This window comes from Hirundo rustica, chromosome 3 (genome assembly GCF_015227805.2).
Source record: "Hirundo rustica isolate bHirRus1 chromosome 3, bHirRus1.pri.v3, whole genome shotgun sequence".
Classification (NCBI taxonomy): domain Eukaryota; kingdom Metazoa; phylum Chordata; class Aves; order Passeriformes; family Hirundinidae; genus Hirundo; species Hirundo rustica.
This window is the reverse complement of record NC_053452.1, coordinates 85315160-85332086: the sequence shown is the minus strand read 5'-3', so window position 1 is coordinate 85332086 and position 16927 is coordinate 85315160.

Genomic DNA, 16927 nt, shown 5'->3' with positions numbered 1-16927 from the left:
GCTCTGTATGAGAGAAACCTGCAGCAAGGACTCCGTGATCCACTGCCAAGATTCTGTAAGGAGTCAAGAGCTGACTGTGAGGGCTTGTCTGCTTCCAGAGCCAGGAGCAAAATCTTTGCCACAGGAAATAAGAAAATGCATCAACAGCTTAAATGATCTCCCAATAGAAGTGCTTTGCCATGGGGAGGTAATTTATCTTCCAATAGAAGTGTCTTGCCGTGGGGAGGTACACTGAATGCCAGACAATGTCACACCAAAATCTGAAGCAATTTCATTACTGGTCTTTCAATAAGCAATAATGATATATTCAATCTTTTGTTCAGGGACCTATTTCAAGAGTCCCCCTTAAGGATTTACAGAAAAGGTGGAACCTGGAGTGTTGGCTGATTGCAAGCACAGGTATCAAGGGCAGAAAGGTGGCATGTCGCCAGAGAAACAGTATGTCAGGGCACCCAAAGTCTTCTGCTGGGGCTGCCCGCAGCCCCTGGCCATGGCACCAGACCTGCCAGCCCCTGTCCCAGTGATGCCCCAGCAATGCCAGCCTCTGGCTCCATCTCCATTCATGAGCCCCTGATTAGGGTTTTTCTTTTCCTCACAAAGTCCTGTACCAGGGTTAAAAGATGAACGGAACTTGCAGCTTTTTGGTCTTTAGAGATGTTTATTCATCTCAAGGTCTGCACACAGCCAACACCTAGCTTAACACTCTGGAAAATACAGCTTGCAAGAACCCCAACCAGAGAATTCCAAGGTTTTAAAGGTTTCTAGTCCAATTAACTCTTAAAATGTAGTATATTTACAATTTTGTGCCAAACATCGCTACCTATTCTAAACATGCAGTTTCTGCATTAAACCCATTCTACCAATGTCTCTGTGCCACCGTCACAGCAGAAAATGGAGTAGAAGAAGAAGGAGAAGAAGAGACACCTCCCCAAATATTCCATCTTACTCTCATCTATCTCCATACTAAAAACCCAAAACTACAAATTTTCACCCTGTGACAAAGTAAACTACTGTTTATTTCAAATCTTCATTGCTTTTAATTCATCTCTAAGTGTTGGAAGTTTTTCCCATGGATGAAGGTCAAAGGCAATGCTTTCTTGGAGTCCCAGCCAGGGTTTCGGACCCCCCAGGGCAGGTCGAGGGATTTTCCACATGCCCTGGACTCCAACAGACCCCCTCTTCCCACAGCTTGTGCTGCAACTGGCCTCCATCCCTGCCTCTGGTTCCCACTTCTCTTGTCCTGTGTGGGGCCTGGCCCTTGTTCACTGCTTGGTGTGCCTGGCATGGCTGCAGATAGGCATGGCCAATGGTTAAGCCAAGTCTGCAAACAGCAGCCTTATTTCCCTAAAGTCAGTGTTGCAATGGGTATATTTCAGGACACTTTTTGTGTTTGTCTATTAAGTGGAAGAATGTGATCGGGATACGCAAAGCAATCACACGGAGACGAGAGATTTGCAGGGCAGAGAGTTCCTCCGAGAGAGCTCAAGGCTGAGCCAAGCCCAGAGCCCCTCTGCCTGTTTATTTCCTACTTTTTATACATTTGTGGGTCTGGCTGTGGATTGGCTTCTAGAGTTTTCACCTCCCAGCCAAATGGCCAGACCAATTGTCAGTTACAATTGTTTTCAGGTTAGAAATATGCAAACAAAGGACAGAGAATGAAAAACAAAGGATTTGTTTATATTACATGTGTGAGAAAGAGCAGAAACTGCTCCTAATATTGTACAGTAGCTAAAAGTCTGACTCCATTTTTTGAACAATCAAAAGGCTTTAAAAAACTCAGAAAAACCAGGGTGACAGAAGAAGCTCAGACAACATCTCCTGAAATCATAAGGTGATGTAAAATTATTCAAGGCAACTCTCAGTAAAAATCTCTGCTGTTAATAATAACTTAAACTGCTTATTGGTACAAGCAAGAAAGATTCTTTCACAGGGTGAAGGAGAAATTCAACAAAAGCTGTCTGAGAATTTAATTAATCTGCCTGTTAGATAGTCTTTTGACTCAGATCAACAAATTTGGTAGCCAAACTGACAAATGTGTATTTTATACTGTTCCTCTGGATTGTAGTATAGATAGAAACTGAAGAACTGGAGTACAGATGGAGGTAAATGTTAGTAGTAGATTAAAAAAATATTGGCCTGGAATTAAGTGATGAGTGGGTGTAGTTGGCACAGGATTAATTAAAAGCCTTTTGAAATTACTTCGCAGGAGGAAAAAAATACATAGCATTAAATGCATTGATCATACCAATATAATAGAAACTGCAATTATTGTACAGGAATAGGAAAAGGAATAGATCAAGGAAGAGAAGTTCGGGCAACAGAGTAATAAATTAATTTAGTGCTATGAATTAAAAACTCAGTTGAAGAAAACTAACCAAGAATGCGCCATGAGGGAGATGAGTGGGATGGAAATGAGAAGCTAAATAATTAAAAAAATTAATGCTCAAGAAAATGCAGCAAAAGGAGTAATAAAGAAAATAACAAGTCGGTAGAACAATTAGTCGAAAAGGTACTAAGACAACAACTTGGATATTATGTATGTCAGAGTTTAGGCTTTGGTTGAAGTAGAGAACGTATGTGTTGATTGACAATCTAGCAAAGTAATGGAAATATTCCTTATGAGTAATAAAGACTTTTGGGACAGGAGTTCAGGTACTGGGCTATGCCCAGATATCAAAGAAAAGTCTTATTACGTAAAATGGTTCAAGAGCTAAATCAAATGGAAGAGAAATAATTGCCCTTCTTTAATTATAGATTATGGAGCCTTGAGCAGTACCACAGTTATTGGATGTTCTAGTGGTAAAACCCTGTGTGTAAGGACGTGTTCTGGTTAGATATCAGATTGCATGTTTTCAACCAGAAATGTTTCCATTTAGTAGTGGGAAAGGATGATTACTGCTAGAGGCCATCAGTATTAAGTGTTGTGTAAACCAAGACTAGTGCAAATATGAATTAATATATAATTATATGCATAGAGAAGCCAGTTTCCAGGGGATAGATTTTTTCTTTCAATCCAAACAGTTTTTTCTTAAAAACAAGTAGAAAAGTGATTCTATGATTCTCCATTATAGTTAACATAGGAATTTGAAGTTTCCTAAATTCTGCACTTCTGTAGTCTTACTGGCTGGCTAATAGTATTTTTGATTTAACATTGCTTTTTCCAAATATGAATGTTATTCCAAGTCCTCTTTTTTTTACTGTTTAAAGGATTTGAATGCTACAGTTTTGTTAAGGAAAACACCATGCTAATGACGTAGAAATTAGTTTATTAGGTTTTTTTTTATAGTTCTTTTGGCTTCTTTTAAGGTTCTAGTAAATATTTGGATGTCAGTAGTTTATTTATATGCCATTTCAAGTGGTCAGAGTTTTATCACAAGTCTCAAAAATGTTGTATGAGACTCTACTGCTGAGAAAAGTCACTACATGGAAAAACCAAAGTTTCAACCTCTTATGAATGTGGAAGATATCTTGAACTCACGAGCTGACATCCTTCTCAGAAGCAAGCTAATAGGTTAAATAATTCCTCAGTTTCTTTTTTAAAAAGTTTTGAGCACACATTTTTACACATCTGACCATATGGTATGATTCTGATTTTCCTTGCTGAATTACTTCAATAGTTCAGATAAAAATATTAGAGAATTACCAATGAATATAATTTATTCACTGGTGTTCTGAATTCATCTTCCAAGGAAGATAAGAAAAGTATAGTGAAGTAAAAGTTATCCTGAATCTATGGCTTATTTTTGTAACTACCTAGCTTTATGAAAATTGTACACATAAAAACCTTTTGGAGAGAACAAGCTTAAAATTCTTTTTGTAATAATGGAAAATATTGTCTTACATTAGCAATATAATATCAGAAATAATCTGGGAAATGCACTATTCTTCTCTTTTGCATGCTTTTTTTCCTTTTGATGCTTTTGCCCTCAAGACCTTTTTTCATCTTGGGTCTCTAACACCATTTTTGCAAGCTCCATATGATTATTAGTTGCTGACACTTTTCCTTTACTCTAATGCCATGTGCAATGATTAATGTAGAATTTTTCTTGAAGTCTAACGAGCTGTTTGTTTCTAAGGGCAAATAGCTGAAGTAAGAGGTTTATCCTTATATTTTTACTGTTTGTGAACTCTTGTTCTTGTATGCTTTATCCCATTCGCTGCCCTGACAGAACTTGGAATCACCATCCTGCTGGGAACTCAGGTAACTCATTGTCTCCTCTACTACAAAATTAACTAGACCTCTTATTCCTTTCTTTTGTTCTTTCCCACTAACTGTGCTTTCAATATGAAAGTTGCAGCCATTATACTCTTGTGCTGAGGGCAATTATCTTTTCAGTTTTCTTGCAGTCCAGCAGAACTGTTCCCGGACTCCTGAGAAGTTCAAAGTTTCACAGATACTCCCAGTAACTTGCATTACAGCAGGCAGCAACATGTTGTTCTTGAGCATTGACATAGCCATTCATTCCTTCTGTCTGGCCACAATGGAGAATGACACTATTTAAATTTTTTATATCTGAAAACACTTGAAGAAATATATGTTGAAAAACTGCTCATGTGAAACACCTTGAAATGCAAACCCACCAGGAATTCTGAGCCAGAGAAAAACCTAACAATCCAATCACTAGTGCTTCCCATTTTAGAGTGTTACTAAAATATATTTTATTTACTGTGTAGCTTTATTCAGACCCCTGTCTTTTGAGGAGCACTTTAGCAATAAAATTTACAAAGATAATTTGCTAGCACATTCCTTACTTAGAACAATATGTTCCAAGAAACTGTTAAGCAATTCATCAGTGGACAGAGAAGCAGATGTTCTGAACTCAGATACCATAAGCATCAGTCTCCATTCTGTAGTTTATGGAATGTCTCTGCCTCATTTTCTGTGTCAGCGCAGGTTATAGAACTGTGTCAGTGGACTTGCTTGTTAGATTATACTTCTACCAGTGACACTTTATCAGGCAAGTGGCTGTTTCCTGTACAGGTAGATTTAATTTGCAGCACAAACCAAGATGTATGAACTTCTCCAAAGCAGTAGAAGGACATGAAAAACTGCCTGACCACTGAAACAAGAAAATTTACAGGTCGCACTGTAAGGGAGACGAATCTGGACAATGGATCAAAAAGAAAGAAATGTGTGTGGGTGGATTTTAGTGGTTTATGAACATGGAGAGTAGCAAGGGGAGATGGATGATGGGGAAGTCTGAAGGTGATTAGAGAGTAGGGAAGATTATAGATTATGGATTATGGATTATGGATTAGGATGGATTATGGGCAGGAAGGTAGGGAGGGGGCTGCGAGAACTGCATGTGGCACAATTGTTAAGAAATAGACTGATGAGACATGAAGATAAAAATAGGTATCTTCATGTGCTAGCCCAAATCATGCCTGATCTAAATGTGTGGTTGAACTGAGCTGTGCTGGACACTTAGGAAAAGGGTGCAGGTGACCTCAGAATGGCAGGAAGAAAGGCAAATTCAGTGCAGGCTATGTCCTCTGCTACTGAGGTGAATCCACATCCCTGTCATGGCACAGGCTGTGGTGTCTTAGATGACCACCTTCAGTCCTGCACACTTTACAAACCCACTGAGAATCTAAGTGTTATGACACAGCCTTTCATCACACATCAGACTCCCTTTTCTGACTTACATCCTTAGCTCACCGCTGTCCCAACTCATTCTGCACATAACCCATTTGTCGGGACAACAACCCAGCTCTTCATCCCTTTGGATCCCCATCTCCCTTCCAACTCTCTTCCTCCCATGCTCACCCCACCAGCTCTACAGGATGGATAGGCGCAGACCACCAGTCTTTTAATATCAGAGTTTCCCAGTGCATAATTTTTAGGAATGAATAGTAGAATTAGAGTTGGGTTATGGCTGATCTGTCAGTATTCATCAAAAACCATGAAATATCAGCAGCCCTGTAAATCAGATACAATTTTATCCTCAGACTTTGCATGAATTGTTAATATTAGAAAGAAATATAAAATAGAGAAGAAGAAACTCTTCCAGAGCAAGTTCAGACCAATAATAGAAATATTTTTCTGTGCATTTCTTATATTTTGTGAGAAACTGGCTAGTAGATCAACCCTTATTATAAACAGGAGTTGCTATGTTCTGTTATCTTCCTTAGAGAGAGGCATCTAATGTAATTTATTCTATGATTAGTTAAACTTCAGATTTATATTTTAGTTCGCTCATGCAGTTTCCAGCACTTCAGATTATTGCCTCTGACTTCATTTCAACATAACTCTGTGGAGCTTGAGAACTGGGCTATTTATTGTCTGTGACACTCATTAATTAGCCTTCTCAGGGCACTTGGCCCAGTGTCTGTGCCTCCTGTTGCTGTGAATCAAACACAGGTCACTGGACTCAGTGTTCATCTGCTGTGACCTATTTCAGAATAGCCATGCTGAAATAAACCACTTGGTGATTTTTCTTATCATTTGGATAGGGAAGACAGAGACATACCAAATAACTTCACATTTACTTTTCATCAGTAAACGCCAGTTGGTATAACTTGCTCATGTTAAAAGGCAAAAAGTAAAAAGTTTACAACAAACCTTGGTTGCTTGACTTTGGACATCTGGTAGGAAGTAGTGGGGCATAAAGTGTAGCATAAAGGATCCTGAGATGTTATATAAAGGTTGGTTTATATCATGACCATTAAAAAAATAAACCAAAAAAACTAGAACCCGAACATTGGCCACATTATTTTCACACCTTATGAACGAATGTATTAGAAAAATAGAGAATTAGCTGGCTCAATCACTTTGAATAAGTACTCCTAGCTTCCAGCCAAGGTAATGTATACTATTTTCCTGGATAACTGCCACGTGTTCTCACTTAATTTTTTTAAAACTGTGATATTTATTTAAATGTCAAGATGGGCTGTGCTGTGTTATGAATTTTTAGGATTTAACTTCATAAAATATTATTAATAATCAAATTTGAAATGCAATATTAAGAAAAAAGTTTTAATGAAAGGAGCAAATTCCAGCCTATCAATGAAAAAGGTAATACATAGACAAAGCATGGCAAAAACTAGACATAGACAATAGGTAAAATGAAACACAGAACTCTTTCCTGCAGATTTTTAATTTACTGGACTATATTCTCTAAGAGTTGCCTACCTGTGTAGGCTTCTGGAGAGGACAGGTTAATACTAATCATAAGGTCTGGAGTGGCAAAGTTTATTAGGAATCTGGGGTGATTGGGATTTCAATCCACAGACTGTACAGGCAGATGATAATTTCAAGAAACTTCCCCCCACCCCCCCCCTCCCCATCCCCCAAAATGAGGAATAACCAAGGCCAGAGATGCACTGGATGATGTTTCAGTCACTTGTCCCAGGGAAAGCCATTGATGCATCTAGCTCGGTCAGATTTAAGGACACAACATATGGTTCAAGAGTCTAATGCTGTTCATTTCAGCACGTGGCCATTATTATATAACTAGGGAAAGGTTTTGTGCTTTTTAAGTTATGATAAAACAGTTCCTTAGAACTAGAACCAAGTGTAAGAACTGTTCCTTGCTTTTTTGTTCTTGTTGTACATGCCTGTATTTCACAAAATCAGAAACACTGGTCCTTGTATCAGAGATCAAGTAAAGCTGAAGGAGAAGATTTCTGAGTTTTCTGAATCTCAGTGTAGGAATTGAGACTACAATAAAAATTTTCCCCTTCTTAAAAAAAAAACCCCAACAAACAAACAAACAAAAAACCCCAACAAAAACAAACAAACAAACAAAAGAAAAACAAACAACAACAACAACAACAAAAAACAAAAAAACCCCACCCAAACAACAAAAAAGGATAAGAATTTATCATCTTGCATTTTATTATCTACATATAGGTCTCCTGGCTCATTCTCTGGCACAGAATGTTATATTTTCACATGCAACATAGAAGTACATTTATTATTGTAGTATTTACTGCTGGAAAAATATAATATATAATTTGAAAGAGGGACAATATTAAACCAAACTCTTTTTTTTTCCCTAGAAGATACCTGCCAAATTAAAACATTTTATAATGTGAATGTGAAGAACACTCTGCTTACATCAGAAAGGCATATTCTTATACTGCAATAGTTGACATGATAGCAGACTGTACAAGAAAACGTACTGGGAGAAAATATATTTTAAATTGTTTTTAAAAAGATGCTGGTGGTTGTTATGCATACAGAAGGTTGACTTATCCCAGTGTCAGATTCCCTGGCATGTTAAATCTGTTCCAGTAGAAGGAAAAAAGAAAAAAAAAAGGGCAAACTGCAGGGAAATTATGTTTCTGTGTGGAATAAAGAACTCTATGTACCCTTGCTTGTACATTATTTCACACTATTTAAAAAAAAAAAGGAACTGAGTTAACTGATAGAATGTTAAAAGGAGGTTAACAACAAAGTATTTTTCTATATGAATAAATTGAGACAAAGCATAATTAAACTACTCATCACAGACTGTGTTAGAAAAGATTTGATCTAATGGAATCACCATCTACACATTTTATTGAATTAAAGCATGAACAGGTGAAAAATTGAATAGTGTTTAATGCAATTAAATTTGTCTTAGTTATCCATGCACATGAATCTCTAATTGTAATTTTCTTCTCATCATACTGAAAGATTAAATTAACCTTTTTTTCAATTAATACCATTGATCATAGACATAAGATGTCTTCACTGACATGACATCAGAAGTTATTTTGATTTACAAATTAGCTCTGTATTGCTTCTGAACAGTTGCTATATGCTAATAAAAGTTCTTACACCAGCAGACTTCACTTCTTGTTAATTATGGGGCTTGTCTATGAGCTCTGAGCTCCAGTTCATGAGGGCTTGAGGTAGCCTTCTTGAAAGCTCCCCAAGTTGGAGAAATGGTACCTGTAGCTCATACTAATCTTTGTGAGCAGTTTTTAAAATAGATTGTAACTAAAAAAAATGTAATGACATGGGTTTTGCTCTCTGAAATGCGGAGAACACATGTTCTAGCAGGTCATGTTTACAGTTTGTTTTTCTCGGCATTTTCTGTGGAAATGGGGCCAAGTTACATCTTTGAGTTTCAGAAATGGATAAACTGCCATTTAGCTACTTCTCCTGCACTAAAATTCTTTTTCCTAGTACCTCGACTGTTAGTACCCCTTTTGAATGTTATGCACATAGATTCTCATTGTGCCCATAACTGACATGAGGAGCAGTGGTGCCCCTACTTTGGCAGAAACTTTTGCAAGGCGCTCATTTCGTTCTCTGCCTTTTAACCGTGATCCTTCCATTTTTCACTTGTCTTAAATAAGCCATATTTACTGTGACTGTTTCAGCTTCCTGCTGCTCTTGTCTGGGTTGTTTTTGCTTGTTCAGGGTGCAGTGGTCAGACTTGGCTTCATGTTTTCTGCAGAGAGCCCCAGGAAAGACAGTCCAGATGTTGGGAGTAACAGTCATCCTTCATCTGTCCTGCAGGTTCCATTAACTTTTTCAGATCCAGATAATGGCAATTATTTTTCTCCAAGACACCTTGGCATTGTGGTCATTATCCAGTTTGCAGGCTGCAATAAGTTTGCAATCCAGTTCGCTGCTGCTCCCTCTTGCCTCCCACCCCCGCCTTGGCTAGGTGGGATGTATGTATGTTTATCACCTACTGGCCTTGGTATTAGTTTAAAGCATTTCCCAAAACCAAGCTAATAATTTTGCAGGATTTTTAGATTTGTTGGTGAAGAAGTAGAGCTCTGATAATGTTGAAGGAAACCTTCACTTGGATAGAAGTTCAGAAAGAATTATTAGCAGCTAGGGTGGTGCAAGGCCTCCTCTTGAGCCGTCAAAATTCACTGCTGATTGAAGCCAATGTAATTAAATAAATGGACTGTGCTTTAGATTTTACTAGCTGACCAGTTTACTGCTCAAATCCCTGTTAGATGCTATTTGAATAATTAAAGAACAGGCCTTGAATGTTTTGTAAATAGTGTGTTAGTCTCACTGGGATTGTCTGCTTATTACTACTTAAGGAAACAAGAATTTTAAAGAAAAAGCACTGAAATTCAGAATGTGTTAAAATCCAAACTTAGAGAGAGCCTGATAGTCATTAGAAAAGAATTTTCACTGTTCATTTTCACCATTACAAAGAAGCATGCTCTCAGTTCTAAGAGTTGCAGAACCTTTCATACAGTTTTCATCTAAAGGTTAGATGTTTTGCCATTAATGAGATTCTCCTACGTTCTTTAATTTAAATTGCTGTCTCTTGAAATTACTATTGAAAGGCCTAGCTTGCTGTTAGGACACCAAGCTGTCAAACATGATTACTTCAAATAGGATTATTTTTCACTCTATAAAGATTAATTTGGGCTCCTCAGAGCTTTGGTTTCTTGGAGAGAAAAGGAAACAATTCTTCATTGATACTCATAATATCTCCCAGGCACATGGAAAAATGTGGTATTGGGCAGACCTTAAACAGAAATTGCTGAGCTTAAGTAGTGTGTGGGCTGCAAAAAGAAAGAAGATGGGTGCAGTGTCACACTCATTAGTTTTGTTCTGTAAGACTGTTCTGCAGTAACCATTCCCAGCAGTGCAATACAGCAACACACAGGGAAGCTGATTACAAGCTAAAACTTCTCTGCTATGTGGCCATACACAGTTCAGCTTAAACAGCTTTCTAGTGAGAAAATCATCAAAGTAGTTTTTAACTCCCTGCATAATTCCCTGTTGCAGAATGGCTTCCCCTCATCTGTCCCAGGCAGTTATGTTCTGCAAAAGAGTACATTGAGTTTTTTACCCATTTTTGCTCACTTTGCCTACAGAAAAATGAGTTTACTTGCAGGAAAACAAATTCATAGGAAAAAAAATCCAGCTGTGTATGCTGACATATGCTCTTGTTTCCAAGTAAAACATGGAGTGGTGGGACATTTATTCCTAGTAGAACATAATATATAATTGAACTTGTCTGAGGTAAGTGAAAGATATTTTTCCATAGGAAGCAATGACTATAGGAAGCATTTACTTATATAATTAAAAATAAAATCATATTGCTTTTTCTCAGATGCAGATCCTATAGCAAAAATATGTTTTCCAGATAGTGATATGAAGAGCCAATGTTAGTCATCTTCAACTGCTTTTTTTTTATGGGAACCTGCTCTGATTTCTCATTATTTGACAAATTTTTCTCATTTGTATTTCTCTGTTGCCAAGAACAAGACAATTTTACAAATCCATGAAAAAGCAATACATTCCTCTTTCATGAACACTTTCTTTTAGAAAAAAAGTATTCCTTCGTTAAAAGGAGGGAATTTTCAGGAGAAGGAACTGTTTTGGCTTGTATGTAACTTTTTTGTTTGAAGCATAATCATTACGGATATATGTGCACGTTTGCCTGCCACACAGGCACAGACCTATTTCTTTGAAATTCAGTGGAAGTGTTACTTTTGATATCTATGCTAGCAGGTCTGTTTCTGCTACAGGCAAAGTTCTTAGTGCTGCCAAGTAATTGTCCCTTACTTCGCTTATTAGAGCCTGCAAATTTTTTTTCCTGTTATGTTTGAAAACCTAACAGAAAGAAATTAAAATTGTCCTGGCTTGATTATTCTATTAGAAAAAGAAATGAAAAAAATAAATGAACATGGGAGAGTTTTGAATTAACTTGTCAAAGAGCCTGAGACTGTGATCCAGAAGAAGAAGGACGGAGATGTGGGGTGAAACTGGGAAACACATTGGGTTTGGTGGCTGGGAGAAGCTTAATTAATTTGAAAAAAATAAAGACTAATCAAATAGAGAGGTACTAGAAAATGTAATTCAATAACGATGTGGGCAGATACACAGCTAGAGGGATGTGAACACTGAGACTGGTTCAGAAAGAAAATGGGCACCAAAAACGTGGAAACAAAATGGAAAAGAAAGATCTGAAGAGGCCGTGTAAGAATGGCAGGCAAATCTGGTGTGGTTTGGGATATAAAATGAAGTCAAGGAGACACAGTATGGAAAGAGTGAGGGAAGAGGGTAGGAAAGGGATGTAAATGGGGCTAGAACTGAAATTAGGTAAGGTGCTGCAGAGGAGTTAATGGATTTAATGAGGGAAGAGTTGCAAACTATTGGCTGGATCTCTGTCACAACTCTCTGTTCACATATGCTTCTGTTCTTCTAAAAGAAACCTTCTTTCAGTATTATCTTTTTGATCCATGACTTTGGGTGTACATTGATCACAGCAAAGTCCAATTGGGGCGTTTTCATTTTTTTTCTCAATTTCTTCCTGTTCCAAGTATATTGCCTCATTTAGCTACAGCTGGGCTATTCCATACTATCCAGACATCTATGGAAACCCACCACAACATTTTATATTTGTGTTGTTGGGATGAATTTGAAGTCTGGTCCCATGACCTCTGAGCAGTGACTGTCCATTCCTTGTCCTCCTGGCCACTTTTTCCCAGTTTTCCTGCTAGCTTATTTTGAGCATATCTTTTGATTGTGCAGCCCTACAGACAGTTGTGTCTGCACAAGGCGGTGGTGGTGGGTAAGGAGGATCGTGTGGGGGCAGAGAAGTGGCAGGCAGAAATGCCTCAATTAGCTCTCCTGTTTGTACACAGCCTCACCCCAGCAGAAGTCCCATAGTCTGGCAGTGTACAGATACCAAAACAGATAAAATGTTCCTAAATATGCTACAGGACATATTCCCATTGATTTCAGTGGGGATCAACAAAATGCTTCTTCCCATGGGGAATGTGACCTTGCAGATCAAGCATTTTGGACGTTTCACTGTGCTCTGGTGCCAAAAAATAAATGTAAAAGGCATTGGCAAAATGCTTTATCACATTTAATATTCAGAATGACGGCCTATTAGGGTTGGTATTAATTCTGTTAATACAGGTGGTGAATGGGTTTAATGACTCCATTGAACTTTGATGCCAACAATGCAGGTGCTGATACAATGTCAAGGGTTAGATCTTTTCATATATATCTATGCACACATATTAAGTTCCTGAAGAAAAGTTTGTTTATGAAGATGGTGCACAAATGATGTGTTTTTCCAGACTGAGAAACAGCTGATGATTCCAGTTCTTTTGATTTAGTCTGAAATGATGAAGGTTGGCATTGTTTTCCTTGAACTAATGGGTAACTAATCAATTCCCTCAGCTGGTTACAATTATATTTCACTTAGGCACACTACTTTGTTACAAGAAATCTGAACTGAGCTGAACTCTAGCTCTTTCAAATATGACAACTTGCTATTTAAAGGAAAGATTTGTTTTTGTCTTTATGTCGGGCTATTTATTTGAGCTGATTTTTCAAGTAGACCAAAATAGAATTGAAAATTTAAATTTGGAATCCTATGTCCCCTAAGCATATGGCATTACTGAAAAAGTCTAAACAAATTAAAAATGCCTTAAAAAAAAAAAAAAAAAAGAAGAAAAAAGAGTTGTGATTATTTTCTTCTGTTTAGCATTTCTGAGGATGCATCTGGAGTTTTTATTTTGAGGCTTCCCAGTTAGAAACTGTAGAAATTATTAGGAATCTGCAGTACACAATGCTCAAGGAATTGGACTTGCTTTGACTGATCAGAGGGGCTGTGGGGTTTCCATCCATGCAGGCTTTCAGATCTTGTTCTCTTTCAATGTTCTTGTTGGACATTGTCCTGTTCAACATGGTCTCTCTGTTAAAACACCACTGCTTTGAAGAGGGGATTGACCTGGGGATCCCTCTCAAACTTAATTATCCTGTCATGACATAATGAAAAAAGAGTTAGGTATAGTTAAATCAGACTATCTCCCATTTATTACCTATATATTTTTTTAATTTGCCTTTAATTATCCAACAGAGGTCCCATTGCCACTTAAGAATAAATAAGATACAGATAGTAAATGCTCTTGACTGAACAATAAACATTGCTTCCTGAAGCCTCTTCTTTATTGCCACCACTTTACAGACAATGGGATATTTAAAGACAGAGTATCTTGCTATAACACCTAATTTCTACACTTTTCTACCTGTATTATCCTACAGACTGAATATGTAACCTGAGTTTTGATAAAACACCTCTTTTAAAACACTTCCGTTTTAAGAGGTAGAAAATCCATTAATCCTATCTTTCATGTCTTCTCATTATTAGTCATCCTTTATGCTAAGAATATGAATATATTTTTTAGTTGGAAAGTTTTGGCTTGTATTGTACAAGTCTCAGGGTTTCCATGGCAGTGGGCTACAGGATGCTTTGGGTAGGAAGTGATGTGAGCTGCCCACATCCAACCGCAGCAAGGACCAACCCATGCAGGTGCTCCATCATACCCTCAGATTGCAATTTCCTGGGAGGGATGTGCTGAACCATGGCTCAGACACATTTAAGGTAATACATAAAGAGAATGTGCTTGGAGACAAGATGCTCTCGGCAGAACACGTGCAGTAGATGTTTTGGAGATGCATGGAAAGACAACTTGCAATGGAGATATGCATAACAGCAGGTGTGCTTGTTGGAGAGGGTGTTTTGTGTTTGTTTACAAGTTTGTTTAGCATTTTGCATTTTGTTTTTCCCAATACACATATCAGCTATTAGAAGTTAGTGTCAGCTGCCAACTAAAGAATTAAAAATTCCCCCAGTTGAGACTCCTTCCTCTATATTTATCTTTTAGCAGTTGACCCTGGCTATTCCCTTCCCTGTGTAACAAAGAATTCTCTAGTATATTTCTTTCCAGCAAAGTATGCCTAAGTTGCATTCAAACCAACCACAAATCTTTTAGGTGAATCTATAAATATATTAAACTATTGATGTCTCTGTCACTAGGTCAGGCCTTGAAATTATTAACTAGCCATGACCTACAGACTTTTCAGTTTCCAGCGGTGGAAAGGTGGATACAGCATTGCAATACTTGTCTATGCTGCTATGCAAGACAAAATAAACTTCTTCCATACTCTTTTCATAGTTGCCTAACCTACCTTCAATAAATTTTGCAGGGATATCTAACCAAGACCTGATGTTGAGCTCCTAGTTCACTACAGTTCCTTCTTCATCTTTTGCCGTTAGGACTCCTGTCTCTGTCCTCTGTAAGGGCTGAGCATTTATTTTCCTGAAATTTTGCACTTGTCTCCACTTTTAAAATCACCAAAATTTCCAAAATGTTCTAAAACACTCCATATGACTGCCTCGTTTTCACTTACAAATGAAGCTTCTCCCTTCTTGACCATTCCCCTCCTTAATCCTTTCTTCCCCTGGTTACCAGTTTCTTTCAGACTACTAGTTTCCATAAAGAACCAATGATGGTAGTACAAGAGAATGCCAAACAGTCCTAGCTTTTCAATTAAAAAAGGACCATTAAGGAATTACACATTAGTTAATTGAATATGGCCTCATAAACAATGACTCAAGAAATTATGAAGCTATCTCCACAAAAGATAAAGCAATCAGAATGTAAATAGCCATAAGACAAAAAATAAAACTAGCTGGTGTAGGTTTGTCAAGGACAGATCACATCAAATAAATATAATTTTCTTTTATGACTAAATATAATTTTTTCCTTTGACAGGGTAAGCTATTAAATGGATAATGGGAAGGTGCTTCTGCAATGTGGCATAGTCTGAGCTTAATAAGGATTTCATGCTTTTTGGCATGACATTCTCTTACCTTAGAAAATATTATGCATTTGTAATGATCATGAGGTGAAAACAGATTTGGTTGAAAATTTTCTCAGAAAGCAGTTATCATAGCCAATCCAAAAAAGATTAATTCATGTATACAGAATATGGATGAGGGAAATAATATTCAAGGTTTATAATGAAATATTACATCTCTTTAAAGGTGCCAGTGCAATTTTTTTTTCTTTACTGGGAGAAGAGAAATATGGCTTGTGTAAAAGCAGTGTTTAAGACCACATGTCACTCAATTTTCTCTTGTTCATCAGATTTGATCAAATTCTTTGCTTGACTTCTTTCTAATCTATGGGAGTGTCTGCAAATGAAAGAAAAAATATCTCAGGGTAGGAAACTACAAATAAAATGTCACTGAATAAAAAAATGTATGTGGAAGATGCATACTTGAGGGTTTAACTGTTTTGTGTACGTTAAATCAAGAAGCTGGAAAAGATTACTCCTATGATGTAATCATAACCCTCATAATAATTTTTAATACAGCAAGCTCAGCATTTCTTGATGTGTTTGGGAATTCTGGTACACCTGTTACATGAAGGGAAGAAAAGATTATTTTTCGTCCCTAGAAAAACAAGAGAGAGATACTTAGGCAAAAGTAAGCAAAAGCACTCAGTCCTGATGGGAGGGGTAGACATCTGCACTTCATTAGAGGAGAAAACCCTTATAAGAAATGTTTACCTTAGGGAAGAGAACATTCTTTCTAAATAAACATTGCAACAAGATCTGTTCATACCCTGACCCTGGCTGCTGGGGCCACAAACGAAAGTCTACAAAGAGCCCATTTTGCAGTCACAGCGCTGCTTTCTTGTATTTTCTTACAAGTGAAGGATCTTGAAGACGTGGGTCCCAGGAGAGGATCTGAAATTAAATCCTTTTGCTGCCTATAGCTGTATAGTATTTCACAATGTTAAAATCTGCAGCCAACAAGGCAAAAATATTCTCCCTCTTCACCCCGTCCCCCAAGAAAGAGCCCCTTGGAAAGCCGCCCCAAAATTACAAGTAGGATGCCTGGTCATTAAGACATTTCTTAAAGGTGATAACTTTACATGTATTTAGTCTCCTTGAATGTGAGGTGTTTAGCAGTTAAACATTCCAAAGCAGTTAGGGGGTCTAGGATCATGCTGTGACCACATCATTCAGTGCTGACCATGTCATATTTCTGCTCTGAATGGGAGTTGCATAGGAATTGCATTGAGTTGCATTGGAATCAGAGACATTACTGAAAATCCCAGAATTTGAGAAAGATAAGAGGTTAAAATTATTGAGCAAAGGCTTCCCAAAATGAATGGGGTGACTCCAAACCAATGTGTAGTTTCTTCA